Source organism: Anomaloglossus baeobatrachus, chromosome 4, assembly GCF_048569485.1.
Source record: "Anomaloglossus baeobatrachus isolate aAnoBae1 chromosome 4, aAnoBae1.hap1, whole genome shotgun sequence".
Classification (NCBI taxonomy): Eukaryota; Metazoa; Chordata; class Amphibia; order Anura; family Aromobatidae; genus Anomaloglossus; species Anomaloglossus baeobatrachus.
In genome coordinates, this window is record NC_134356.1 from 623,733,111 (window position 1) to 623,760,166 (window position 27,056).

General features: G+C 49.0%; 1 protein-coding gene across 1 annotated transcript in view; it reads left to right on the top strand.

The window, feature by feature from the left end:
• Positions 1-813: 813 nt before the first annotated feature.
• LOC142304188 (ATP-dependent RNA helicase DDX39A) overlaps positions 814-27,056 on the top strand; it is a 69,177-nt gene continuing 42,934 nt past the window's right edge. The window contains exon 1 of the mRNA XM_075346316.1: positions 814-922. The gene's annotated coding sequence lies outside the window, so the exon portion shown is untranslated. The remainder of the gene's footprint in view (positions 923-27,056) is intronic.

Sequence of the window (27,056 nt, forward strand, 5' to 3'; positions counted from 1 at the left end):
TCATTTTCTTTGTTCCAATTTGATTTTTTTTTAATCTTGCGTGTTTTTGGCACCATTGGTGAAGTGTTTAATATTTGAGGTTTTAATATTAGATTTTTCTGCACCTATCGGTAAATGCTGTTACTTGTGTTTTTTTTATTGTTTTTATTGCTTTTGATGCTTTTTTCCTGTCTGTTGTTGTTACGTTTTAAACAAAGCTGCTCTCTTTTTGACACGTCCTGGTATTTAGTTTTGACAAAACTTTATTGATTCAGTCGTATGTGGCTTATATGTGTATAATAATAATAATAATAATAATAATAATAATAATAATAATAATAATAATAATAATAAAAAAACACTTCAGGAAAATAAAAATGTCTTAAACCGTTTCTGCTAAAAAAAAAACCAAAAAACCCCATTGATTTAAAAACTGCATAGAGAAGATATATAAAAATGATGAAAAAAACCCCACCCCTCCCCCCTCAAAAAAAATAAAAAAATCTGGGCGCTGTTTACAAGCCCAAAAAAGACACTGTAAAAAGTGGGTGAAGGAAACTAACTGATGATGGCACATAGTTCCTACGTACATTTGTTAATTTGATTGAATCAATAAAGCTGTAAAAAAAAAAAAAAGGAATGTAAACGTCACCTCCGTATTATTCGCTACCGCTATTGGCTCTTTCTGGAGTCCCGCCCATCTGACTAACCAATAAGCTGCCGAGTTTTTCTTAACAAAAGCCAAGCGTCTTCCTTGTTCCATTGGACGCCACGCCCCTCTTGTGAGTTTTATGACCTGTAATAAGACAGGGACGCTCTGACGTCATCATGAATTGCCCAATCAGTATAGTGGGAGGAGCTTTGGACTGGCCTACTCTCTTCTAGCCTGATCAGCGGGGTCAGGCTGCAGCACACGTGGAGGAGAAGCCGGAGACGAGCAGAGGTGAGCGGGACGAGGCGTTGTGGCGTCGCGGGGGTTAATAACTGACTGGCGGGAAGGCGGGAGAGTGAGACACGCGGTGAGCGAGGCCGGGGTGGCGCGCACAGGATGTCCGGCTAATCTGGCGGGCAATGGCGGATAGGAGGGGAGAGCCACAGGCCTCGGGGTTGTGTGTGTACGAGCGGGCAGGCCGCGGCCCCGACACCGCGGGGATAGTAATCCGCCGGCTGCGCGTATTGTTACCAGGCTTTGTGTAAATAAAGTTCATTGGAGTGAGCGTTTCTTCCAGAAAATACGAGATGTGTGTGTATATATATTATTTTTTTTTTTTTTTTGTGTGTGTTTCAACAAACTTTATAAATATTCCCGCAGCAGCCTACAGTGTAGATTGTATTGTAATCTATCATCAGCCATTTTAGCCTAGGGAGTGTCAGTGATGTGTACAGCTCCAGCCACAGAGAACGATCAGCTGTGATTGTAAAGGTCCAGTCACACTTAAGCAACTTACCAGCGATCCCAACAACGATAGGGATCGCTGGTAAGTTGCTAGGAGGTTGCTGGTGAGATGTCACACTGCGACGCTCCAGCGATCCCACCAGCAACCTGACCTGGCAGGGATCGCTGGAGCGTGGCTACACAAGTTGCTGGTGAGCTCAGCAACCAGTGACCAGCCCCCAGCGCTGCGTGGAAGCTGCTGCGCTTGGTAACTAAGGTAAATATCGGGTAACCAACCCGATATTTACCTTGGTTACCAGCGCACGGAGCTACACGTGCAGAGAGCAGGGAGCAGCGCACACTGAGCGCTGGCTCCTTGCTCTCCTAGTTACAGCACACATCGGGTTAATTAACCCGATGTGTCCTGCAGCTACATGTGCACAGAGCAGGAGCCGGCAGCACAGGCAGTGAGAGCAGCGGAGGCTGGTATCAAAGGTAAATATCGGGTAACCAAGGACAGGGCTTCTTGGTTACCCGATGTTTACATTGGTTACCAGCCTCCACAGAAGCCGGCTCCTGCTGCCTGCACATTTAGTTGTTGCTCTGTCGCTGTCACACACAGCGATCTGTGCTTCACAGCGGGACAGCAACAACTAAAAAATGGCCCAGGACATTCAGCAACAACCAACGACCTCACAGCAGGGGCCAGGTTGTTGCTGGATGTCACACACAGCAACATCGCTAGCAACGTCACAAAAGTTGTTCGTTAGCAGCGATGTTGCTTAGTGTGACGGGGCCTTATGTGAGCCTCAGCCCTCAATTCATTCAGCGAAGGTGTGGGGAGTGGGACAGAGGGGCACTAGTGTTGTTTTTTACCAAAATGGCTGACTTCTAAAATCTGTTTAGGAACAACTGTGGTGAGGGGGCATCACATGAGACCCTGCTCTTCTCCATAATACTGAGAGCTGGGGTGAGGGGGCATCACATGAGACCCTGCGCTTCTCCCCAATAACGAGAGCTGGGGCGAGGGGGCATCACATGAGACCCTGCGCTTCTCCCCAATAGCGAGAGCTGTGGCGAGGGGGCATCACATGAGACCCTGCGCTTCTCCCCAATAATGATAGTGGGAGTGAGGGGGCATCATATGAGACCCTGAGCTTCTCCCAAATAATGATTGTGGGAGTGAGGGGGCATCACATGAGACCCTGCGCTTCTCACAAATAATGCTAGTGGCAGTGAGGGGGCATCACATGAGACCCTGCGCTTCTCCCAAATAATGATTGTGGCAGTGAGGGGGCATCACATGAGACCCTGCGCTTCTCCCAAATAATGATTGTGGCAGTGAGGGGGCATCACATGAGACCCTGCGCTTCTCCCAAATAATGATAGTGGGAGTGAGGGGGCATCATATGAGACCCTGCGCTTCTCCCAAATAATGAGTGAGGGGGCATCACATGTGACCCTGTGCTTCTCCCGAATAACGAGAGCTGGGGTGAGAGGAGGGTGAGGGGGCATCACATTGTCTCTGCGCCTCTCCCAAAAAATGAAAGGAGGGTGAGTATGCATCACAGGGAATCTGCGCTCCGCCCAATAATGAGTGCTGAGGTGTGAGGGAGCATTAGGCTATGTGCCCACGTTGCGTTCTGTCCCTGCAGAAATTTCTGCAGCGATTTGAACAGCACACGTGCGCTTCAAATCGCTGCAGAAACACTGCGTACTGAAAAGCCGATTTCATGCGCTCTGGATGCAGCCCCCACCATAGACAGAGCGGGGGCTGCATCCAAAGCGCACGAAAGTGACATGTTGCTTTTTAGAACCCAGCGATTTGGCAGCATGCAAATCGCTGCGTACTAAAACGTAACGTGGGCATGGATTATGCACAATCTTCATAGATTGTGCTGGGGACGCAGGACGCATGCAGTTACGCTGCAGTGCAATACGCACACGTGGGCACAAAGCCTCACACTGTCTTTGCGCTTCTCTCAAATAATGCTAGTAGGGGTGAGGGGGCATCACATGAGACCCTGTGCTTCTCCCCAATAACGAGAGCTGGGGTGAGGGGGGCATCACACTGTTTCTGCGCTTCTCCCCAATAATGATAGCGGGGGCGAGAGGGCATCACACGGAAACCCTTCGGTTCTCCCCAATAACGAGAGCTGGGGTGAGAGGAGGGTGAGAGGGCATCACATGGAGTGTCTGCTCTTATCTCCAGTAATGATAGCTGGGGTCTCTGCTGCTCATGGTGTCTTTAACCGGTGCTTATAATTCCTGTCTCACTTTGAGTCGGGGGGACTCGTTGATCGCTGGGGTCCGCGATGCACCGACCTAGTGAAGATGGACAAACACACAACTCTTTATCCCCTACGGTACAGCGCTGGGCACCACCATCTCCAGCAGCCGCACAGAGAAGGATGGAGCAGAGGTCACGTGTTTGCCTCGTCTACCTTCAGCAGTTGGAAAATCAGGGTTCCAAGTGATGAGGGATTATTATCCACTAATCACCGCGGCTGCCGCTGTTTGCTCATACACTGTTCTTATGGCGCTGACCTATGACCTTGGGGGTGTTTTTGTGTGTTTTTCCGGAAGTCTCCTGTGCAGGGTTTGGTGCTCGCTCCTACATCTGTGACCAGATATTATCTTTATAAAGTTAGTGGTGAGACAGGAGACTTCTAATGGAACTAAGACACCAGAATCCATCCTCTGCGCTGCCGCTCTGTGTCCTCCTCACAGGGAAGGGTGACTTGGTGCCACCTGACTGGTGGTTGGGACGTCATTGCTTCCGGTGCAGAGGAGACTGCTAGTGACAGTGATGGATTCTGGGGTCCCCACTGCTAATGATAAGTAGCAAATTTTTCTTTTGGTCCGGAAAAATTATTTTAAAATTTAACTTTTAATAACACCGCTAAAAGTGATGAAATATCACAAACACCAGACAAACAACATAAAATGTTCTGGCCCTCCTATCGTTTCAAAGGATTCATATAAGCCAAGGAATTGTTTGGACTTTTATCCCAAATGTAATCGGACTTAAATACCCATCAATATAGGTGCCAATTAACATTAGTGTCCACCAATAAATTGGATAATTCTTACCTCACTCCATAACACAGAAATGAATTGGTCTCACCACATATTATTTAGATGTCATCAAAACGCACATATTGGGGTCACGGAATACCCCTTAATAAACAGTCCTACCTCCCGACGCGTTTCATTCAAGTATCGAATTCTTCAGGGGAGTCTCAAAAATATTACATCCCTTTTAGGGTCCTTCAGAAACTGAACCCATACATCCGCATGACATGCTGAAAACAAATATACAATATCACAATAAACATCAGCATGTCAGCCCACCAAACAAATCCATAGATGAAATTAGTACATAAAAAAACTCACCAACTAGTGAGGATTCATCACATAGCCAATCTGTGACGCATCCAATTTCGGTCCCAAAAGTTATGGACCCATAGCCTATACACCATGCTGGGAGATAATGTGCAACTTTATAAGATAAAAGTCAGCACATCAAAGCTGCTGTACACACAAAACAAACAAACAATTAGGGGACTCACCATGTGGCTGGAGCGGCCGTGCTTATCGCTCTATCAAAGGAGCTACTGCACGCCGCCCAGATTTAAATATTCCCACCACGTCATAACATGTGATGTAACTTCCGGTCATGTGACTAATGAAACTCAGAATGCTTATACAGTTTCCATAGCGCCCGGACAAGCTGTCCAGCGTCACTACCGCCCTCCAAGTCACATGACCGCATCCGAAGCAAACCACGTCATATTGTATATTTGGCTACCATGGCGCCGGGTTACACCCACCCGGTCATGTGACACCGACAAAATCAAAAACATCTATGCGGCCACACAAACACCAGGACCTACTGCCCGGCTCCATCAGATCACATACCCGCGGCTAAGTCCGACTATATCATACTGCTGGAGCGGCTCCCATAGCGCCGGAATTCGCCGCCCCGCACAGTGCCCGCCTCCAAATCACATGACCGCAGGTGGGGCTGCACCATACAAAGAAATTATTCAGTTACCATGGTATTCAATGACGCTAGATGGTACTGACGTACCGTTCAGAGTAAAGCATTGTCAGCTGGGTAAATCAAATCCGGCCATACAAGTCGTCCGGTTAGATCACCAGGTGACGCAACTGTCCCCAGGTTACAGAGCTGCAATTAAACTAACCCCCTTACAATGTTAAATATGGTTACAAAAGCTCAAAGTAACACTCATGTCAACACACGCCATTCTATCACAAACGATTGCTATGAAACCTCATACAATCGTCCATGAATGGTGTACATAGAATAGTGTGCGTAAAAAACAGCAACATCTTTCCACCTCCTACCCAACAAAAATTGAAACAAAAGAGGGCATATCAAAATATATTTTATTTTATTTTAATTTCTTTGTGATGGAGAAGCTGCCCCCGTTCAATTAAAACGGTGCCACCTATATACATCACAAAAGGATACACGGTGATTGCATACTGCATGAATACAGATCTCGGCTAAATCACCAAAAAAAAATATTTTTTTTTTCTCATTCTGATACACAACTGGAGAAACATTAACTCCATAAAAATATGGTGTATCACCCAGATAAATGGAGGTATTCCCTATAGTACCATTATTTTCATAAAGCTCATAGCAGCCAAATTGAAGCATAAGACATCAGAAAATCAAAAAAATCAAAAAAACAAAAAAATACAAAAAATTTTTTTAAAAAATGAATGAATGAAATATAAATACCTACTCACAGCTCCAATTAAAATTGTTGGTTTCATAAGGGCATTGATCACAGAATATATCTAATGCAAAACCCTCACCCCACCGAAGAGGATGAAGACTCAGAAAAAGAAGACACCACGAACCACAGGATCTACCATTTCCCTAGGAGTCAAACTATTAATCTCTAGCCCTACCTATCACGTGGGGGTTGGCGCCGTAAAAAGAGACGATGTGAGGGCGCCCCCACTCGGCCGACGTCTGACCCTCCTAACTAGCAAGGACCCTACATCACCACTAAATAAAGGGTGCAAATGAAAGCTCCTCATTCAGACCATTAGGGGAGAGGGTCTTTAACCAGTAAATCCATTTAGATTCTTGCTGTAGTAACCTCCTATCCCAGTTACCTCCTCTAGGCAAAGGCTTTATGTGATCAATGCCCTGAAACGCAATCACAGAAGAATCTCCATTGTGCCTACCATTGATATGTCTGGCTAGAGGCGTGTCGTTATCTAGCCTGATGTCCCTTAGATGCTCACCAATCCGTCGTCTTAGTTCTCTACGGGTTTTCCCCACATATTCTAATTTACATATACAAGTTGCTTTGTATATCACGCCCTTCGTTTTACAATTTATAAAGGACCGTATGTCATATTCCCTCTTCGTGACATGACTCACAAACTTTTTTCCCACAGTGATAAAATTACAGGCAATACAGCCACTACATTTGTAGCAGCCTCTCAAAGCAGGTAAAGCACAAAAAGGATTGTTTGGAGGAAGGAAGCTATGAACCAGCCGGTCCTTTAGCGATCTTGCTTTTCTGTAAGTGATGGACGGTCTGTCTGTAAGCAGACCCCCCACATCTCCATCCATTTTCAATATGGGCCAGTATTTTTCCAAGATTTCTCTTACATCCTTGGCTCCATTATTGAAAGTGGTTATGAATCTTATCACATTCCTCCCATCCTCTTTGGCCACTTTTTTAGGGGGATATAACAACTCTGTTCTTTTTACCTTACCAATGTCTGCAGCCGCCTTTTTTACCACCCACCTCGGATAGCCTCTTTCTTGAAACCTCCTCTCTAAGTCCTCTGACTGGTTCCTAAAATGCGTTTCCTCCGAACAATTCCTGCGAATCCTGGCAAACTGTCCCTTAGGAATGCCTTTCTTTAGGCTTAGTGGATGATTACTTTCCCACCGCAATAAGGAATTTGTCGAGGTAGGTTTTCGAAACGTACTTGTCACCAGAGTACCATTAGGATCCTTCTCGATTAAAAAATCCAGAAAGGATAGCCTCGATCTATCCATTTCAAATGTAAAAAAAAGGCCTAAATTGTTATTGTTCAGATCTCTCATGAACCTTCTCAAATCATCTTCACTGCCCTTCCAGACCATAAAAATATCATCAATGAATCTGTACCAGATTCCGATGTTACTGTTCACAGATTCACACTCTTCCCTGAAGACCACCGTTTCCTCCCACCAGCCCAGGAGCAGATTGGCATAGGATGGGGCACATGGACTCCCCATCGCTGTGCCCCTGAGCTGGTGGAAGGTGTGGCCATCAAAAGAGAAGACATTATGGGTCAGGCAGAATTCAAGAATGTCCAAGACAAACCCAGTGTGCTCCTCACACTGGATCCCCCTGGACTTGAGAAAATATTTGGCTGCAGTCAAGCCTAGGTCATGGCGTATTGATGAATATAACGACTCAACATCTATTCCCACCAGGAATGTGCCTACAACGGACTATAATGATTTTGAGTGTGTCAAGGATCTTAGTCTCTTCGTCAGGAAACTGAAGTGGAAAAAATATTTCATTAGAGATAAGAAAACATGCACTGATTTGGGGATTCCAGATGATATCCTTGAGGATGTCAGACTATTATATGGTCTGGATGAAATGGGACCTGAACTGACAGGTCGAGGTCCCTTTACAGAGTGCAAATTAAAAAGCACGAAGACGCCTCCGGTCCAGAGTGACCTAAGTGCAATTGATGTTTTTCAAAATCTGGTATCTCATGAATTGGAGAAATTGAAACCCAATCATAGGGTTAAATTCAATCTTACCAAGGAGGAGATGGAGAGCCTTGACACTTTGGGTAGGGCAAGGGACATAGTTATCAAGCAGTCCGACAAAGGGGGGAATACTGTTGTGATGGATCGAACTAAATACCTGGAGATGTGTTATAGCATTCTTGAGGATAAGAATAGTTATGTTAAGTTAAAAACTAATCCATCACATCAGTATTTCAAGGAATTGAGGATGATCCTTTTGTCTGCCCTGGATAGAAATCTAATCAGTAAGTCCGAATTTGATTTCCTTCTTCCTAAATATCCGGTTATGGCTACTTTTTATAGTTTGCCTAAACTACATAAGGGTGTCGATCCTTTGAAGGGTAGACCTATAATATCGGGTGTTGATAATCTGACGCAAAACCTGGGTATCTACCTGGATGACATCCTGAAACCGTTTGTAGTGGGTTTGGGCTCGTATTTACAAGACACAACCGACCTGCTTAAAAAAGTAGAAGGACTATCTTTTGAGGAAGAAACATTCCTGGTGGGAATAGATGTTGAGTCGTTATATTCATCAATACGCCATGACCTAGGCTTGACTGCAGCCAAATATTTTATGGTCTGGAAGGGCAGTGAAGATGATTTGAGAAGGTTCATGAGAGATCTGAACAATAACAATTTAGGCCTTTTTTTTACATTTGAAATGGATAGATCGAGGCTATCCTTTCTGGATTTTTTAATCGAGAAGGATCCTAATGGTACTCTGGTGACAAGTACGTTTCGAAAACCTACCTCGACAAATTCCTTATTGCGGTGGGAAAGTAATCATCCACTAAGCCTAAAGAAAGTCATTCCTAAGGGACAGTTTGCCAGGATTCGCAGGAATTGTTCGGAGGAAACGCATTTTAGGAACCAGTCAGAGGACTTAGAGAGGAGGTTTCAAGAAAGAGGCTATCCGAGGTGGGTGGTAAAAAAGGCGGCTGCAGACATTGGTAAGGTAAAAAGAACAGAGTTGTTATATCCCCCTAAAAAAGTGGCCAAAGAGGATGGGAGGAATGTGATAAGATTCATAACCACTTTCAATAATGGAGCCAAGGATGTAAGAGAAATCTTGGAAAAATACTGGCCCATATTGAAAATGGATGGAGATGTGGGGGGTCTGCTTACAGACAGACCGTCCATCACTTACAGAAAAGCAAGATCGCTAAAGGACCGGCTGGTTCATAGCTTCCTTCCTCCAAACAATCCTTTTTGTGCTTTACCTGCTTTGAGAGGCTGCTACAAATGTAGTGGCTGTATTGCCTGTAATTTTATCACTGTGGGAAAAAAGTTTGTGAGTCATGTCACGAAGAGGGAATATGACATACGGTCCTTTATAAATTGTAAAACGAAGGGCGTGATATACAAAGCAACTTGTATATGTAAATTAGAATATGTGGGGAAAACCCGTAGAGAACTAAGACGACGGATTGGTGAGCATCTAAGGGACATCAGGCTAGATAACGACACGCCTCTAGCCAGACATATCAATGGTAGGCACAATGGAGATTCTTCTGTGATTGCGTTTCAGGGCATTGATCACATAAAGCCTTTGCCTAGAGGAGGTAACTGGGATAGGAGGTTACTACAGCAAGAATCTAAATGGATTTACTGGTTAAAGACCCTCTCCCCTAATGGTCTGAATGAGGAGCTTTCATTTGCACCCTTTATTTAGTGGTGATGTAGGGTCCTTGCTAGTTAGGAGGGTCAGACGTCGGCCGAGTGGGGGCGCCCTCACATCGTCTCTTTTTACGGCGCCAACCCCCACGTGATAGGTAGGGCTAGAGATTAATAGTTTGACTCCTAGGGAAATGGTAGATCCTGTGGTTCGTGGTGTCTTCTTTTTCTGAGTCTTCATCCTCTTCGGTGGGGTGAGGGTTTTGCATTAGATATATTCTGTGATCAATGCCCTTATGAAACCAACAATTTTAATTGGAGCTGTGAGTAGGTATTTATATTTCATTCATTCATTTTTTTAAAAAAAATTTTGTATTTTTTTGTTTTTTTGATTTTTTTGATTTTCTGATGTCTTATGCTTCAATTTGGCTGCTATGAGCTTTATGAAAATAATGGTACTATAGGGAATACCTCCATTTATCTGGGTGATACACCATATTTTTATGGAGTTAATGTTTCTCCAGTTGTGTATCAGAATGAGAAAAAAAAAATATTTTTCTTCAGCGCTCCATTGGGAGACCCAGACGATTGGGTGTATAGCTACTGCCTCCGGAGGCCACACAAAGCATTACACTAAAAAGTGTAAGGCCCCTCCCCTTCTGGCTATACACCCCCAGTGGGATCACTGGCTCACCAGTTTTCTGCTTTGTGCGAAGGAGGTCAGACATCCACGCATAGCTCCACTGTTTTTAGTCAGCAGCAGCTGCTGACTATGTCGGTTGGAAGAAAAGTGGGCTCATATGGGGCCCCCAGCATGCTCCCTTCTCACCCCACTTGCGGTTTGTAAGGTTGAGGTACCCATTGCGGGTACGGAGGCTGGAGCCCACATGCTGCTTTCCTTCCCCATCCCCCTGAGGGCTCTGGTGAAGTGGGATCTTACAGGTCTCCAGGCACTGAGACCGGGCTCCATCCACAGACCCAGAGAACCTGCTGGATATGGAGCTGAGTATCGTCAGGGACAGGCCCTGCTACATTAAGGTACTCTGTGTCCCCGGGCAAGCGCGCACACACACACCAGCATTGCTGGGAGTGTTAGTGCGCCGGGGGTAACAGCGCGGTGCGCTCGTGCTATTATTCACTGCAGCTTAGCTGAGTGAATTTATGTATTGGGAACTGCCGCGCCGGCTGCTGCTGGGTGTTTTTTTTACATTGTGGCGCGGCTGGGACTTGTGGTGCGCCGGGGACTTTCGCGCGGGCCGTGCACATGGACGGCCGCGCTTATTACTCGAGTCCCCGGCTTTGCGGCCTAGTTTTCGTTTCGTCCCGCCTCCAGCCCTGCCAGTCAGGGGAGAGGCGGGACGCTGTACAGACAGTCAGCACAGAGGGCTGGAGTCTGCTTTGCATTCTCCAGCCCCCTTCACTGGACACAGTGGGACGCCAGTTTCCCGCTCTTGTCTGGGGCACGCCCACGGCCCGCCCCTCGTCACACGAGCTGGAGAAGGACGCCGGCAGCCATTCCTGCACGCAGTCCGAGCTGGGGAACGGAGACATGCTCTGGGCAACCAACACAGGGCTCTGGCGACCACATACCCGCGTTATAGGCGGGCGGTAAGCAGCACCTGAAGTGCTGACCCCACTAAATACCGCAGTGTCCATTTGTATTTGATGCTTGTATTCTATACACTGCACTGTAGGTCGCTATCTTTGGCTATATGCCCTCCTAGATGGCGAGATAACAGCAGCAGAAAAGCAAGGGTGCTAAGGCACAGGTTTTCTGGGCTGCTTGTATTGCATGTGCTGAAGTGTTCATTTGTACTTATGCTTGTATGTTATACATTGCACTGTACTGTCGCTACTATTGGCTATATGCCCTCCTAGATGGCTGGACAACAGCAGCAAAAAAGCAAGGGTGCCAAGGCACAGGCTTTCTATGCTGCTTGTATTGCATGTGCTGAAGTGTTTATGCTTGTATGCTATACATTGCATAGATGGATTGAATACAGCAGCAAAAAAGCAACAAGGCTTCCTATGCTGTTTTTCCTGCATGTGATACTGTTCCACCGGCAGGTTCCACTGACCCCCATTGTGTGCAAGCTCCCCTGTAGCACTTGGTCAGCCGGGGTCTCTCCTAGAGGTGGCCAAAGGAACCATCCGTGAACCCTGTCCAGGGACAGGGACGGAGTTGCAGTTTCGGCTGATGGATTGTCATGGGATAGAGACTTTGCAGTCCAGACAGGCCATGGGCAATCTTGATTAATGCTCCCTGGCCACCCTCATTTGGAACGTAATCAGTGCTCCGGGGGGGGTCCCAGGCATTCCAGGGTGAAGGCTCTGACACGGACGGCAGTCCCAGACAGCCTAAGCTAGCTCGCTGGGTGCGGCGCTCGGCTTCATCACTGGTCAAGGTCCCAGCAGGAGGACTCTCTGTATGATGAGGCAGACGTAGCTGATCAGGGCTTTGGTCCTGACACCGCTCTCAATCCGGATACACCGGATGGGGACGCCATAGTGACGGATCTTATAGCGTCCATCAATGGAATGTTGGATATTTCTCCCTCAGCTCCCCCATTGGAGGAGTCAGCTTCACAGCAGGAGAAATCCTTTTTCAGTACTCATGCGTATATTGCATATTTTTCTGGCGCTGACTTCAGAGCAGCGGTTCAGAAACACCAAGCTTACCAGATAAGCGTTTTCTCCAAACGTTTTAAGGATACACGTTATCCCTTTCACCTGACGTGGTAAAGCGCTAGACCCAGGGTCCAAAGGTGGATTCCCCAATCTCCAGGCTTGCGGCTAGATCCATAGTTGCAGTGAAGATGGGATTTCACTTAAAGATGCCATTGACAGACAGATGGACCTCTGGTTGAAATCTGTCTGTGAAGCTATCAGCGTGTCGGTTGCTCCGGCATTCGCAGCCGTATGGGCACTCTAACCTATTTCAGCTGGGCTTGCGCAGCTGGTCTTGAGCACATGTACATCTGTGCCGCAGGTGGTGTCCTTAACCTCGCAATGTCTGCATTGCGACTTACCCTAGTAATGCTGTCCTGGAGGGACAGTCGAGGTTGGTCCTTCCCAGGCTCGGGCAGGTCCCAATTGTCCTCGTCCAAAAGGGCTCAAAAGGCTCAGAGGGGCTCAGATTCCGGCCGGGCTCAATCACGCCCAAGGAAGGCAGCAGGAGGAACCACTACCAAGGCGGTCTCCTCATTACTGTCAGCTCTCTCTCCGCATCCGCGGTTGGTGGCAGAATCTCCCGCTTGGGGACATTTCGCTGCCACAGGTCACAGACCGGTGGGTGAGAGACATTTTGTCTCACGTGTACAGGATAGAGCTCTGTTCTAGTCCTCCGACGCGATTCTTCAGCACTTCCCCCCCCCCCCTCCCCCTACCGAGCCGATGCTCTTCTGCAGGCAGAAGAAGTGGTAATCCCTGTTCCTCTTCAGGAACAAGACACGATTTTTTCCTCCAATCTGATTGGGGTGCCAAAAAAGGGGTGGCTCTTTCCGTTCCGTTCTGGACCTAACACTGCTCACAAGCACGTGTAGGCCAGGCGGTTCCGGATGTAACCCTCCGCTCCGTCATTGCCTCAATGTCGCAAGGAGGTTTCCTAGCATCAATAGACATCAGGATGCTTATCTCCACGTGCCGATTGCTCCAGAGCACCAGCGTTTGCTACGTTTTCGTTATTGAAGACGGGCATCTTCAGTGCGTAGCCCTGCCCTTCGGTCTGGCGACAGCCCTACGGGTTTTCACCAAGTTCAGAGCAGCAGTGGGAGCAGTCCTGCACTCTCAGGGTCACTCTGTGATCCTTACTAGGACGATCCACTTGTCAAGGCACCCTCTCAAGAGGCATGCCAACACAGCCTGAACGTGGCGCTGGAGACTCTCCAGAGTTTCGGGTGGATCATCAACTTTTCAAGGTTTCATCGGGCACCGACCCAATCGCCGACATATCTGGGCATGGAGTTTCACACTCTCTCAGTGATAGTGAAGCTTCCGCGGGACAAGCAGCGTTCACTACAGACGGGGGTGCAGTCTCTCCTTCAAGGCCAGTCACACCCCTTAAGACGTCTCATGCAGAGGCAGTCACTTTCGCGCAGTTTCATCTGCGTCCCCTTCAATGGGACATGCTTTGCCAATGGGTTGGGGAGTCGACGTCCCTGGACAGGAACGTTTCCCTTCTCAGACGGTCAAGGAGTCCATCCTTCAGATCAATGTTCTGGAAATCTGGGCAGTGTATCTTGCCCTACAAGCCTTCCAGCAGCGGCTGGAAGGAAAACAGATCCGAATTCAGTCGGACAATTCCACAGCGGTGGCAGACATCGCCCACCAAGGCGGAACACGCATCGCCAAGCCTACCAGGCAATCCGGCGGATTCTGATGTGGGTGGGGGACAGAGCATCCACCATATCCGCAGTTCACATCCCGGGCGTAGGAAATTGGGAAGCAGACTTCCTCAGTCGCCTGGGTATGGACGCGGGGGAATAGTTTTCTGCACCCAGAATGGTGTCAGGAAATCTGTAGCCGCTGGGGGATGCCGGACGTCGACCTAATGGCGTCTCGGCACAACAACAAGGTCCCGATTTTCATGGCGCGGTCTCACGAGCAAAGTGCTCTGGCGGCAGGCGCTCAGTTCAGGATTGGTCGCAGTTCCAGCTACCCTATGTGTTCTACCTCTGGCACTGTTGCCCAGAGTGCTACGCGAGCTTAGCTCCGCTTTCCGCCGCGCCATCCTCGTCGTCCCAGACTGGCCGAGGAGGTCGTGGTTCCCGGATCTGTGGCATCTCACGGTCGGCCAACCGTGGGCACCCTCAGACCGGCCAGACTTACTGTCCCAAGGGCCGTTTTTTCCACTGAATTCTACGGCCCTGATCCTGACTGTGTGGCCATCGAGTCCGAGATCCTAGCGTCTTCAGGATTATCTCAAGTCGTCATTGCCACCATGAGACGGGCTAGGCAGCTGACGTCTGCCAAGATCTACCACAAGACGTGGAAGATATTCTTCTCTTAGCGCTCTGCTCAGGGAGTGTCTCCCTGGACATTTGCATTGCCTACTTTTCCTTCCTTCCTGCAATCTGGTTTGGGAAAAGGTTTGTCGCTCGGCTCCCTTAACGGACGAGTCCCAGCGCTGTCTGTATTCTTTCAGAATCGCATAGTACGACTTCCTCAGGTACGCACGTTCCTGCAGGGGGTTGGTCAAATTGTCCCTCCGTACAAGAGGCCGTTAGACCCATGGGATCTGCACAGGGTACTAATTGCTCTCCAGGAGCCGCCCTTGGGGCCTCTGAGGGATGTTTTTTTCACTTTCTCGACTGTCACAGAAAGTGGCCTTTTTGGTAACGGTCACGTCTCTTCAGAGAGTGTCCGAGCTAGCAGCGCGGTCATCCAAAGCTCCTTTCCTGGTGTTTCACCAAGACAAGGTAGTGCTGCGCCTGATTCCGGGGTTTCTCCCTAAGGTGGTATCCTCCTTTCATCTCAGTCAGGATATCTCCTTACTTTCCTTTTGTCCTCATCCAGTTCATCGATATGAATTGGATTTGCATTTGTTGGATCTGATGAGAGCGCTCAGAATCTACTTTCCCGCACGGCGCCCCTGCGCCGCTCGGATGCACTCTTTATACTTGTCGCTGGTCAGCGCAAAGGGTCGCAGGCTTCCAAAGCCACCCTGGCTCGATGGATCAAGGAACCAATTCTTGAAGCCTACCGTTCTGCTGGGCTTCCGGTTCCATCAGGGCTGAGGGCCCATTCTACCAGAGCCGTGGGTGCGTCCTGGGCATTACGACACCAGGCTACGGCTCAACAGGTGTGCCAGGCAGCTACCTGGTCGAGTCTGCACACTTTCACCAAACATTATCAGGTGCATACCTATGCTTCGGCGGACGCCAGCCTAGGTAGAAGAGTCCTGCAGGCGGCAGTTGCCTCCCCGTAGGGGAGGGCTGTCTTTGCAGCTCTAACATGAGGTATTTCTTTACCCACCCAGGGACAGCTTTTGGACGTCCCAATCGTCTGGGTCTCCCAATGGAGCGCCGAAGAAGAAGGGAATTTTGTTACTTACCGTAAATTCCTTTTCTTCTAGCTCCTATTGGGAGACCCAGCACCCGCCCTGTTGTCCTTCGGGATTTTTGGTTGGTTTTTCGGGTTCACATGTTGTTCATGTTGAATGGTTTTCAGTTCTCCGATGTTACTTCGGAGTGAATTTGTTTAAACCAGTTATTGGCTTTCCTCCTTCTTGCTTTTGCACTAAAACTGGTGAGCCAGTGATCCCACTGGGGGTGTATAGCCAGAAGGGGAGGGGCCTTACACTTTTTAGTGTAATGCTTTGTGTGGCCTCCGGAGGCAGTAGCTATACACCCAATCGTCTGGGTCTCCCAATAGGAGCTAGAAGAAAAGGAATTTACGGTAAGTAACAAAATTCCCTTCTTTTTTGGTGATTTAGCCGAGATCTGTATTCATGCAGTATGCAATCACCGTGTATCCTTTTGTGATGTATATAGGTGGCACCGTTTTAATTGAACGGGGGCAGCTTCTCCATCACAAAGAAATTAAAATAAAATAAAATATATTTTGATATGCCCTCTTTTGTTTCAATTTTTGTTGGGTAGGAGGTGGAAAGATGTTGCTGTTTTTTACGCACACTATTCTATGTACACCATTCATGGACGATTGTATGAGGTTTCATAGCAATCGTTTGTGATAGAATGGCGTGTGTTGACATGAGTGTTACTTTGAGCTTTTGTAACCATATTTAACATTGTAAGGGGGTTAGTTTAATTGCAGCTCTGTAACCTGGGGACAGTTGCGTCACCTGGTGATCTAACCGGACGACTTGTATGGCCGGATTTGATTTACCCAGCTGACAATGCTTTACTCTGAACGGTACGTCAGTACCATCTAGCGTCATTGAATACCATGGTAACTGAATAATTTCTTTGTATGGTGCAGCCCCACCTGCGGTCATGTGATTTGGAGGCGGGCACTGTGCGGGGCGGCGAATTCCGGCGCTATGGGAGCCGCTCCAGCAGTATGATATAGTCGGACTTAGCCGCGGGTATGTGATCTGATGGAGCCGGGCAGTAGGTCCTGGTGTTTGTGTGGCCGCATAGATGTTTTTGATTTTGTCGGTGTCACATGACTGGGTGGGTGTAACCCGGCGCCATGGTAGCCAAATATACAATATGACGTGGTTTGCTTCGGATGCGGTCATGTGACTTGGAGGGCGGTAGTGACGCTGGACAGCTTGTCCGGGCGCTATGGAAACTGTATAAGCATTCTGAGTTTCATTAGTCACATGACCGGAAGTTACATCACATGTTATGACGTGGTGGGAATATTTAAATCTGGGCGGCGTGCAGTAGCTCCTTTGATAGAGCGATAAGCACGGCCGCTCCAGCCACATGGTGAGTCCCCTAATTGTTTGTTTGTTTTGTGTGTACAGCAGCTTTGATGTGCTGACTTTTATCTTATAAAGTTGCACATTATCTCCCAGCATGGTGTATAGGCTATGGGTCCATAACTTTTGGGACCGAAATTGGATGCGTCACAGATTGGCTATGTGATGAATCCTCACTAGTTGGTGAGTTTTTTTATGTACTAATTTCATCTATGGATTTGTTTGGTGGGCTGACATGCTGATGTTTATTGTGATATTGTATATTTGTTTTCAGCATGTCATGCGGATGTATGGGTTCAGTTTCTGAAGGACCCTAAAGGGATGTAATATTTTTGAGACTCCCCTGAAGAATTCGATACTTGAATGAAACGCGTCGGGAGGTAGGACTGTTTATTAAGGGGTATTCCGTGACCCCAATATGTGCGTTTTGATGACATCCAAATAATATGTGGTGAGACCAATTCATTTCTGTGTTATGGAGTGAGGTAAGAATTATCCAATTTATTGGTGGACACTAATGTTAATTGGCACCTATATTGATGGGTATTTAAGTCCGATTACATTTGGGATAAAAGTCCAAACAATTCCTTGGCTTATATGAATCCTTTGAAACGATAGGAGGGCCAGAACATTTTATGTTGTTTGTCTGGTGTTTGTGATATTTCATCACTTTTAGCGGTGTTATTAAAAGTTAAATTTCTTCGGCGCTCCATTGGGAGACCCAGACGATTGGGTGTATAGCACTGCCTCCGGAGGCCACACAAAGCATTACACTAAAAAGTGTAAGGCCCCTCCCCTTCTGGCTATACACCCCCCGTGGGATCACGGGCTGCTCAGTTTTCTGCTTTGTGCGAAGGAGGTCAGACATCCACGCATAGCTCCACTGTTTAGTCAGCAGTAGCTGCTGACTATATCGGATGGAAGAAAAGAGGGCCCATATAGGGCCCCCAGCATGCTCCCTTCTCACCCCGCTTGTGGTTTGTAAGGTTGAGGTACCTATTGCTGGTACGGAGGCTGGAGCCCACATGCTGTTTTCCTTCCCCATCCCCCTGAGGGGCTCTGAGGAAGTGGGATCTTACCGGCCCCAAAGCCCTGAGGCCGGGCTCCATCCACAGACCCATTGAACCTGCTGGATACGGAGCTGGGTACCGTTCAGGGACATGGCCCTGCACCATTCAGGTACTCTGTGTCCCCGTACACACAGGCACAGCACACTCCAGACTTGCTGGGTGTGCTAGTGCGCCGGGGACAGTAAAGGGTTACAGTCACTGCAGCCTAGCTGAATGACTTTATGTATTGGGAACTACCGCGCCGGACGCTCCGGGAGCGGCGGCGCGGCTGGGACTTGTAGTGCGCCGGGGACTTAGCGCCGACCGCGCTTTTACGGCGGCGGCGCTTATAAATCCAGTCCCCGGCTTTTGCGGCCTAGCTCCGCTTCGTTCCCGCCCCCACCCTGTCAATCAGCAGCGCCGAGGGCTGGAGCCTTATTTACATGCTCCAGCCCTCTCACTGGACACTGTGGGACGCCGGTTTCCCGCTCTGACTTGGGGCACGCCCACGGCCCGCCCCTACTCACACGAGCTGGAGAAGGACGCCGGCAGCCATTCCTGCAGTCCGAGCTGAGAGAACGGACTCTGGGCAACCAGGCACAGGACTAGGGCGACCACACACCCGCTTATAGGCGGGCGGTAAGCGGCACCTGAAGTGCTGACCCCACTAAATACCGCAGTTGTCCATTTGTATTTTATGCTTACACTGCATAGGTCGCTATTTTTGGCTATATGCCCTCTTAGATGGCGACACATCAGCAGCAGGAAAGCAGGGGTGCTAAGGCACAGGCTTTCTATGCTGCTTGTATTGCATGTACTGAAGTGTTCATGTGTATGTATGCTTGTATGCTATACACTGCACTGTACGGTCGCTAGTCTTGGCTATTTTCGCCTAGAATGACTAGACTACAGCAGCAGAAAAGCAAGGGTGCTGAGGCACAGGTTTTTTCTATGCTGCTTGTATTGCAGGGGTTGCAGTGTTCATTTGTACTTATGCTTGTATGCTATACATTGCACTGTATGGTCGCTATTCTGGGCTATATTCCCCTGATGGCTAGTCTACAGCAGCAGAAAAGCAGGGGTGCCAAGGCACAGGCTTTCTATGCTGCTTGTATTGCATGTGCTGCAGTGTTCATTTGTACTTTATAAAAAAAAAAAAAAAAAAATATATACATTGCACTGTACGGTCGCCATTCTTGGCTCTATATCCTAGATGGCTAGTCGGCAGCAGCATATAAGCAACACAGGCTTTCGATGCTGTTTTTACTGCATGTGATACTGTTCCACGGCACTGAACCCCATTGTGTGCAATGCTCCCCTGTAGCACTTGGTCAGCCGGGGTCTCTACTAGACGTGGCCAAAGGAACCACCTGTCAACCCTGTCCAAGGACAGGGACGGAGTTGCAATGGGATAGAAACTTGCAGTCCGGACAGGCCATGGGCAATCTGGATCAGTGCTCCCTGGCCACCCTCATTTGGAATAAAATCGGTGCTCCGGGGGGGGTCCCAGGAGGCTCTCTGTATGATGAGGCAGACGTAGCTCATCAGGACTTTGATCCTGACACCGCTCTCAATCCGGATACACCGGATGGTGACGCCATAAGGAATGATCCTATAGCGTCCATCAATGGAATGTTGGATCTTTCTCCCTCAGCTCCCCCAGTGGAGGAGTCAGCTTCACAGCAGGAGAAGTCCCATTTCAGTAGCTCAAACGTATGTTGAGAATTGTTCTGGCCACGCTGACTTCAGAGAAGCAGTCCAGGAACACCACGCTTACCAGATAAGCGTTTTCTCCAAACGTATTAAGGATACACGTTATCCCTTTCCCCCTGACGTGGTCAAGCGCTGGACCCAGGGTCCAAAGGTGGATTCTCCAATCTCCAGGCTTGCGGCTAGAGCCATAGTTGCAGTGGAGATGGGACTTCACTTAAAGATGCCATTGTCTGACAGATGGACTCTGGTTGAAATCTGTCTATGAGGCTATCGGCGTGTCGGTTGCTCCGGCATTCACAGCCGTATGGGCACCCTAAGCTTCAGCTGTTCTTGCGCAGCTGGTCTTGAGCATATGTACATCTGTGCCGCAGGGGCGTCCGTAACCTCGCAATGTCTGCATTGCGACTTACCCTATTAATGCTGTCCTGGAAGGACAGTCGAGGTTTCGGTCCTTCCCAAACTCGGGCAGGTCCCAATTGTCCTCGTCCAAAAGGGCTGAAAAGCCTCAGAGGGGCTCAGCTTCCGGCCGGGCTCAATCACGCCCAAGGAAGGCAGACGGAGGAACCGCTACCAAGGCGGTCTCCTCATGACTCTCAGCTCTCTCATCTCTCCGCATCCGCGGTTGATGGCAGACTCGCTCGCCTTTGGCGACATTTAGCTGCCACAGGTCACAGACCGGTGGGTGAGGGACATTGTGCCCACGTGCACAGGACAGAGTTCTGTTCTCGTCCTCCGACTCGATTCTTCAGACCGTCCCCACCTCCCCACCGAGCCGATGCTCTTCTGCAGGCAGAAGGAGTGGTAATCCCTGTTCCTCTTCAGGAACAAGACACGGTTTTCCTCCAATCTGGTTGTGGTGCCAAAAAAGGATGGCTCTTTCCGTTCCGTTCTGGACCTAAAACTGCTCAACAAGCACGTGGAGGCCAGGCGGTTCCGGATGAAACCCTCCGCTCCGTCATTGCCTCAATGTCTCAAGGAAATTTCCTAGCATCAATAGACATCAAAGATGCTTATCTCCACGTGCCGATTGCTACAGAGCACCAATGTTTTCTACTTTTCGTGATAGGAGACGACCATCTTCAGTTCGTAGCTCTGCCATTCGGTCTGGCGACAGCCCCACGGGTGTTCACCAAGGTCATGGCGGCAGGGGTAGCAGTCTTGCACTCACAGGGACACTCTGTGATCCCTTACTTGGACGATCTACTTGGCAAGGCACCCTCTCAAGAGGCATGCCAACTCAGCCTGAATGTTGCGCTGGAGACTCTCCAGACGTTCGGGTGGATCATCAACTTCTCAAAGTCAAATCTGTCACCGACCCAATCACTAACGTATCTTGGCATGGAGTTTCATACCCTCTCAGCGCTAGTGAAGCTTCCGCTGGACAAGCAGCGGTCACTACAGACTGGGGTGCAGACTCTCCTTCAAGGTCAGTCGCACTCCTTAAGACGCCTCATGCACTTCCTCGGGAAGATGGTGGCGGCAATGGAGGCGGTTCCGTTTACGCAGTTTCATCTGCGTCCACTTCAATGGGACATTCTCCGCCAATGGGACGGGAAGTCAACATCCCTGAACAGGAAAGTATCCCTTTCACAGACGGCCAAGGACTCTCTGCAATGGTGGCTTCTTCCCACCTCATTATCACAGGGAAGATCCTTCCTACCACCGTCTTGGGCGGTGGTCACGACAGACGCGAGTCTGTCAGGGTGGGGAGCAGTTTTTCTCCACCACAGGGCTCAGGGTACGTGGACTCAGCAGGAGTCCACCCTTCAGATCAATGTTCTGGAAATCAGAGCAGTGTATCTTGCCCTACTAGCCTTCCAGCAGTGGCTGGAAGGAAGGCAGATCCGAATTCAGTCGGACAACTCCACAGCGGTGGCATACATCAACCACCAAGGGGGGACACGCAGTCGGCAAGCCTTCCAGGAAGTCCGGCGGATTCTGATGTGGGTGGATTCTGCCATATCCGCAGTTCACATCCCCGGCGTAGAAAATTGGGAAGCAGACTTCCTCAGTCGCCAGGGCATGGACGCAGGGGAATGGTCCCTTCACCCGGACGTGTTTCAGGAAATCTGTCGCCGATGGGGAAGGCCGGACGTCGACCTAATGGCGTCCCGGCACAACAACAAGGTCCCAACCTTCATGGCACGGTCTCGCGATCAAAGAGCTCTGGCGGCAGACGCCCTAGTGCAAGATTGGTCGCAGTTCCGGCTCCCTTATGTGTTTCCACCTCTGGCACTCTTGCCCAGAGTGCTACGCAAGATCAGATCCGATTGCAGCCGCGTCATACTCGTCGCCCCAGACTGGCCGAGGAGGGCGTGGTATCCGGATCTGTGGCATCTCACGGTCGACCAACCGTGGGCACTACCAGACCGACCAGACTTACTGTCCCAAGGGCCGTTTTTCCATCGGAATTCTGCGGCCCTGAACCTGACTGTGTGGCCATTGAGTCCTGGATCCTAGCGTCTTCAGGATTATCCCAAGGGGTCGTTGCCACCATGAGACAGGCTAGGAAGCCCACGTCCGCTAAAATCTACCACAGAACGTGGAGGATATTCTTATCCTGGTGCTCTGCTCAGGGAGTGTCTCCCTGGCCATTTGCATTGCCTACCTTTCTATCTTTCCTGCAATCTGGGTTAGAAAAAGGTTTGTCGCTCGGCTCCCTTAAAGGTCAGGTCTCGGCGCTATCCGTATTTTTTCAGAGGCGTTTGGCACGCCTTCCTAAGGTGCGCACGTTCCTACAGGGGGTTTGCCATATCGTACCCCCGTACAAGCGGCCGTTAGATCCATGGGATCTGAACAGGGTACTAGTTGCCCTCCAGAAGCCGCCCTTCGAGCCTCTGAGGGAGGTTTCACTTTCTAGACTACAGAAAGTGGCTTTTCTGGTAGCGATCACATCTCTTCGGAGAGTGTCTGAGCTGGCAGCGCTGTCATCCAAGGCTCCCTTCCTGGTCTTCCACCAGGACAAGGTAGTGCTGCGCCCCATTCAGGAGTTTCTCCCGAAGGTGGTATCCTCTTTTCATCTTAATCAGGATATCTCTTTGCCTTCGTTTTGTCCTCATGCAGTTCATCGGTATGAGAAGGATTTACATTTGTTAGATCTGGTGAGAGCACTCAGAATCTACATTTCCCGCACGGCGCCCTTGCGCCGTTCGGATGCACTCTTTGTCCTTGTCGCTGGTAAGCGCAAAGGGTCGCAGGCTTCCAAAGCCACCCTGGCTCGATGGATCAAAGAACCAATTCTTGAAGCCTACCGTGTTGCTGGGTTTCCGGTTCCATCAGGGCTGAAGGCCCATTCTACCAGAGCCGTGGGTGCGTCCTGGGCATTACGACACCAGGCTACGGCTCAACAGGTGTGCCAGGCAGCTACCTGGTCGAGTCTGCACACTTTCACCAAACATTATCAGGTGCATACCTATGCTTCGGCGGACGCCAGCCTAGGTAGAAGAGTCCTGCAGGCGGCAGTTGCCTCCCCGTAGGGGAGGGCTGTCTTTGCAGCTCTAACATGAGGTATTTCTTTACCCACCCAGGGACAGCTTTTGGACGTCCCAATCGTCTGGGTCTCCCAATGGAGCGCCGAAGAAGAAGGGAATTTTGTTACTTACCGTAAATTCCTTTTCTTCTAGCTCCTATTGGGAGACCCAGCACCCGCCCTGTTGTCCTTCGGGATTTTTGGTTGTTTTCGGGTACACATGTTGTTCATGTTGAATGGTTTTCAGTTCTCCGATGTTACTTCGGAGTGAATTTGTTTAAACCAGTTATTGGCTTTCCTCCTTCTTGCTTTGGCACTAAAACTGAGCAGCCCGTGATCCCACGGGGGGTGTATAGCCAGAAGGGGAGGGGCCTTACACTTTTTAGTGTAATGCTTTGTGTGGCCTCCGGAGGCAGTGCTATACACCCAATCGTCTGGGTCTCCCAATAGGAGCTAGAAGAAAAGGAATTTACGGTAAGTAACAAAATTCCCTTCTTTAAAATAATTTTTCCGGACCAAAAGAAAAATTTGCTACTTATCATTGATAAATTGTATTTATACCCAGTTGCTATTTTTGATTGGTCCCCACTGCTAACCTATAAAGCACCACTGCCGCTTCCCTCCCTTCCTGCTGGAGTGGTGCTTTATCTGTAAGTCCCCTGCCTCTGATTTTAAACTCGTCCTCTGGCAGTTTCATCCGTTGTCACCGCTGCTCCCATCGGTCTCTGGTACTTTCTGACCTGCTGGCAGCTCCAGGGTCTCATGGAGCCGAAGGTCACATATCAATACAACTCTATGAGAGCCTCGTTCTGCCCTCTTTATCGCTTAGACTTGCATTGGGAGCTTGTGACGTGGCTTCTGAATTCCAACCAGTGATAAGTTAGTCACAAGATACAGCTGTGGGACCAGAGTGGCGTCCCTTCCTGCAATACTGATTGTCTTAAAGGGGTTGTTCACTACTTTTAGATTGGCCTATCCACAGGATAGGTCATCAATGTCTGATCGGCTGGGGTCCGACACCCGTCACCCCCGTAAATCAGCTGCTCAGTTCTGGAGCTGCCCAGTCTTCTGGGGTACTTCACATCTGTCTCCTATTGATTTAAATAGGATACAGAATATTATTATTATTTATTATTATAGCACCATTAATTCCATGGCGCTTTACAAGGGAAAAAGGGTATACATAAAAACTAGTACAACATCCATGAACAGTACAAAACACAGGTACAGGAGGAGAGGACCCTGCCTGCGAGGGCTCACAGGCTACAAGGAATGGGTGATGGTACAATAGGTGAGCACAGAGCTGGTTGCGCAGTGGTCTACTGGACTGAGGGCTGTTGTAGGCTTGTCGGAAGAGATGGATCTTCAGGTTCCTCTTGAAGCTTTTTACGGTAGGAGAGAGTCTGATAAGCCGGGGTACAGCGTTCCAGAGTATGGGGGAGGTGCAGGAGAAATCTCGTATGCGATTTAGGGAAGAGGAGATAAGAGAGGAGTAAAGAAGGAGATCTTGTGAGGATCTGAGGTTGCGTGCAGGTAGGTACCGGGAGACTAGGTCACAGATGTTGGGAGGATACATGTTGTGGATGGCTTTGTAGGTCATGGTTAATGTTTTGAACTGTAGTTGTTGGGCGATGGGAAGCCAGTGAAGGGATTGGCAGAGTAGCGAGGCTGGGGAATAGCAAGGAGAGAGGTGGATTAAGCGGGCTTCAGAGTTTAGGATGGATTGGAGGGGTGCAAGACTGTTGAAAGTGAGGCCAGAGAGAAGGAGGTTGCAGTAGTCGAGGCGGGAGATGATGAGGGCATGCACTAATGTTTTTGCTGATTCTTGGTTAAGGAAAGCACGGATTCGGGAGATATTTTTGAGTTGTAGGCGGCATGAGGTGAAGAGGTTTTGGATGTGTGGCTTGGCGCATAGAGCAGAGTCGAGGGTTACTCCAAGGCAATGAGCTTGTGAGACTGGGGAGAGCGAGCAGCCATCAAGTTTAATAGAAAGGCCCAATTTATATGAATCAGCTCACCGTGTAAAGCTCAATCCCGATTCCCTCCTGGAGCACGGACAGGCACTGCCACAGCCCAATGAAATGCAGAAAAAAGAGGATGTCCAGCTCTTCAGGCAAAGAATCACGTCTTTATTTCATCATGCAGACACAGAGAATGACATGACCAGCACTACGCGTTTCAGGTGAAAACACTCACCCTTAATCATGATCATGATTAAGGGTGAGTGTTTTCACCTGAAACGCGTAGTGCTGGTCATGTCATTCTCTGTGTCTGCATGATGAAATAAAGACGTGATTCTTTGCCTGAAGAGCTGGACATCCTCTTTTTTTTTTCTGCATTAATAGAAAGGCTTGTTGGAGTTGAGTGAGGAGGAGGAAAGACAATGAATTCTGTTTTGTCCATGTTAAGCTTTAGGCTATGTCCGCACGTTGCTTTTTACCTGCTTTTTACCTGCTTTTTTGCTGCTTTTTCAACTGCAGCGTTTAATGCCAAAATGGATGTGTTCTGCTTTTCAAGCAAAGTCTATGGGAATTTGGTTTTCTTGTCCGCACTATGCAGTTCAAACTGCAGCCTTTTTGTGGCAGAAATTTGGTCAAAAACTCAGCTTTGCAGGGCAAAACCCAAATGGCAAAAACAATTGACATGTCAGTTGTTTTTGCCAATTGGGTTTTGCACTGCAAAGCTGAGTTTTTGTCCAAATTTCTGCCTGAAAAAGGCTGCAGTTTGAACTGCAAAGTGCGGACAAGAAACCCAAATTCCCATAGACTTTGCTTGAAAAGCAGAACACATCCATTTTGGCATTAAACGCTGCAGTTGAAAAAGCAGCTAAAAAGCAGGTAAAAAGCAACGTGCGGACATAGCCTTAGGAGTCGCACAGAGAAGGATGAAATAGCACAGACATTGTGGAATTTTGGTTAGTAGAGAGGTAATGTCAGGTCCAGAGAGGTAGAGCTGTGTTTTATCAGCATAGAGATGATACTGGAAGCCGTGGGACTCTTATCAGCTGTCCCAGGCCAAAGGTGTAGATGGAGAACAGCAGGGATCCAAGAACTGAACCTTGGGGGACACCAACGGATAGAGGGTGGGATTAGGAGGTGGTGTGAGAGTGTGAGACGCTGAAAGTTCGGTCGGTAAGGGTATGTGCGCACGTTGCGTACTAGCCCAGCACCGTAAAAGGTGCGCTTCAGAGCGCAGCTGAAAAGCTCTGTTCTGAAGCGCATGGTGCCGGCGAGAACGTGCGCTCTGCCTGCAGCTCCTGCCATAGACAGAGCAGGAGCTGCCGGCAAAGCGCACGGAAGAAGTGACATGTCACTACTTTTTGCGCAGCGCTTCGGCAGTAGCCGAAGCGCTGCGCTCTGAGACGCCACGTGCGCACGGCCCCTGCACAATCTCCATAGACTGTGCAGGGGACGCAGGACGCATGCAGTTACGCAACGTGCGCACATAGCCTTAGGTATGAAGAGATCCAAGATAGGGCCAAGTCTGTGATGCCCAGAGATGAGAGAATCTGTAGTAGGAGGGAGTGGTTTACTGTGTCGAAGGCAGAGGACAGGTCCAGGAGGAGGAGGACAGGGTAGTGTCGCTTGGCTTTGGCAGTTAGGTCATTGGTGAGTTTAGTTATGGCAGTTTCAGTAGAGTAATGCGGTCGGAAGCCAGAT